The following is a 3323-nucleotide window of genomic DNA, read 5'->3' as shown; positions in this document are numbered from 1 at the left end:
ATCCCACCACCCCAGCCAGGAGCCACCTGGGGCCACATCCCTGGGGATGGGGACAGGCTGGGACATGGGCATGGCCTGGTGGGACCCACAGACAAGGAGGGCAGGGCTGTGGGAGACTGGGGGGCTGCTGGGGCAGCAGCTCACAGCCTGGGGGCTGATGTGGGGTCCTGGGCCCCGGCAGGTTGGGAAGCCCAGTGTGGCTGATGGGGTCAGGTAGGGTTGTGAATGCCCTCAGGGCTTTGATTCCCCCCCCCCCCCCCCACACACCTTAATCTTCTCTGGGATTTAAAAATTCTTTTGCTGTTCCTCTTGAAATTTTTCACTTTTTTTCCAGTCCCGATGAATAAATCATAGGTCAGTAGGTGGTTCCTCGCCATCTGACCTGGAGACAGTGGGTCCAGCTGGCACCTACTTTCCTTGTTCTGGGAGCCTCTGGGGAGGTGCAGGGCCAACAGACCTTTGGTTCAGGCACTGTTCAACCCACAGCATCAGCCTGAGGCAGAGGGGCCCCTCAAAAGCAGGGCGTGAGGGTTAGGAGGAATGAAGGGAGGATGAATGATGGAGGAGGCATTGACACATGGATTTCCTGTAGAGGTATCAGAGCTCTATTACTGTGGAAATATAATAGGGACAATATTTTGGGGAGAGAAGGATTATTCTGAAGTGCAAGGCTGCTTATTCTTTCAGTTATTTCAAGTGCTGTAATAAAAGCAAATGCATGGTCAACCTAAGGTGAGTGAGAGTGTAAACAAGGAACTGGAGTGACATCATTTGCAGTGCAATGCCTGCACTGCCCCTTCTTTACATCAACCCACGTAATTTATTTATGCATTTGGACTTGCTACATTTCTTTCTTCTTTCTCCCTGCTGCCCTCACTCCCTGCAGGACATCCATTCCTCTTTTCTGGCTGGTCCCCTGCGTTGCCTCTGACTGCCTGCCCCTGCCTGGCCTGGCAGGGCTGGACAGGGTCCCAGGGCTCCCCAGCCCTGCTGCCACCACTCCTGGGACCTCGGGAGTGCTTCCTAGGTGGCTGTGGAAATTTTGCAGTGCGATAGTTTTCATGGGAAGGGGGGGTTAATTAAATCATTAAATTCTTCCTTATCTCTGGCAGGCAAAATTAGAGAATCACTTTTATTGGAAGTATTTCAAAAAGAGCTTCACTGCTGTTTCCTCCTTGTTTCTCTTTCACACAGACCCCAACATTTTAAAGTACTGTTTCAAGCCTTAAACCAGCTTGTGTTATGTTTTGGTTCATCTTATGGTTTGCTGTACCATTTCTGATCTAGCATTTTGGAACATGACCAAATAATTTCCTTTTTTTCCTCCTCTACTACTGCATCTGTTACCAGGAGAGCATCACCATCTGTTTGGTTGCTTTCACCTATTTTACAAAACAAAGAGTCTTACCCATAAACATAAAGAATTTAATTTGAACAACTAACGAAAAACAACTCAATTAGAACCCACTGCCATAATTTTAAGACTTTTTTCTCAGTAAGTAATTTGGGGAAATGATGGCAGCTGGAGTCAGTCATCATTTGGTCTATTTTTCCAAAATGGACTGAGCCTGGCTAAGTTGTGTGCAGGATCAAGCTTAAACTGCTAAAAAGGCTTTCCAAACTTGGTGTGATGAAAACGCTGAGAATAGTGTTCTTTAAAGAAGGAAAATGTTGTTCCTTATAATGGCAGAGCTACTGAGTTTCTATTACTTTTGGAAAGAATTCAGTGCTCAGGAACACATATCAGAAGAGTTACACCCTAGATTCTGCAACAAACACTTAAATTGTAAGTTTTCCTTCATTATTTTGTGAAATATTCTTCTAATTTTTATTATTTTTATTATATTCCTCTGTTGGAAAAGAGTAAAGTAATTTTCAAACAGAATTTGCAAGTAACTTAATTTTAAATTCAAATAAAATATGGTTAAAATTCCAAACTCATTGCTCTGAAAATCAGCACATGCATTTCGCGGAATAGAATGAGATACTGTGTAGTTATTTAAAATTTTTAACTCTAGTGACTGAGACTTCACATTTTCAGGCTCTCTCAAATATGAAGGAGATTTTAAATTCCTTACAACCAAATAATTCCTGGAAGCTTTGAAGAAAACACTAGTCATTGGAACACCTTCGATAGAATTTCAAAAACACAAAGCAAGACTTATTAAGCAACTTTTGAGAGTTACTTAAAGCAAAAAGTATCTATATCTGTGATTTTTTGAAAAAACCTGACAACAAAACAACCAAACCCTTCCCCCCCAAACTAAAAACCAACACAAAGAAACTCAGCAAAAAATGAACCTGGAAAAATCCCAGCCTTCTCAAACAACACTGATGTTCTTCTCATGCAGCAATTGATCTGGTGGTATTTCAGAGACTGGGAGCTTGTGTGGTGGATGTCATCAGATCCTTTGAAGTTCCTCCCCTGCTGCATTTGGTTATAAATTTCAATGTTCAAGCATGGTACCGCTAACCTCAGAATAGTCATTATTCTCTGCTCTGCTATTTTGGTACTTATATATAAACTTAATTTCAAAATTAGGTTGAAAAGTAATCCTTTCTATAAAGATAGCCTTCTGAGGAGCTCTTTTATTTACTTGGTTGGTTGTTTGCTCAGGGGACCATCTTTAGCTGGAGTTGCCAAATCCTCTTCTCTTGTAATTAAAAGGTATGTTTGGAAGAAAAGGAAAGTATGTAGTGGTTTGTTTATTCAGGAGAAAATGTTTGATTTAATTTAACAGATTATATTCTTGAAACGGAACAGGGACAAAAGTAGATCCTGAGCCAAATTCTGCCTTGAGCTACATGTTGCTTAAGTCATGCTTGGGAACAGGTCCCTGAGAAAGGGAGGTTATGGTAGGGTTGTGTTCCATCTCTGCAGGAACATGATGGGAGGTGATAACCCTGCCTCAGGGAAGGGCAAAACTGCCCTTGGGTCAGCTTTTCTGCCAGCTTCAACATGTGCCCTTGCCGAGGTGATGAGCTGGGGAATGTTCCCTGCACATGTGGCACCCCATGGTGGGGAGGCTGCCAGGCTGTGAATGACTGAAGAACTCGCCGTCCTTACTTTCCTTCCCTCTCAACTCCAGGTCCCCGTGAACACAGCAACAAGGGAGAGGTGGGCAGTGGGCAAGAGTGCAGACAATTAACATTAGTCTTTACTGTCTCTTCCGAAAAGCCCAAATCACAATTAAAGGATTTAAATTTTTTGGGAGACATAGCTGCATATTTCAAGAAATTAGGATATTACAGTCAATTAGATAATGAAAAAGAGAAAGGAAATAAAAGATTTCCCATTGTCTGTCATCTACTATTCATTGCCA

The sequence above is a fragment of the Cinclus cinclus genome, chromosome 1 (genome assembly GCF_963662255.1).
Source record: "Cinclus cinclus chromosome 1, bCinCin1.1, whole genome shotgun sequence".
Taxonomy (NCBI): Eukaryota; Metazoa; Chordata; class Aves; order Passeriformes; family Cinclidae; genus Cinclus; species Cinclus cinclus.
The sequence above is the reverse complement of the archived record's forward strand: the minus strand, read 5'-3'. Positions refer to the sequence as shown.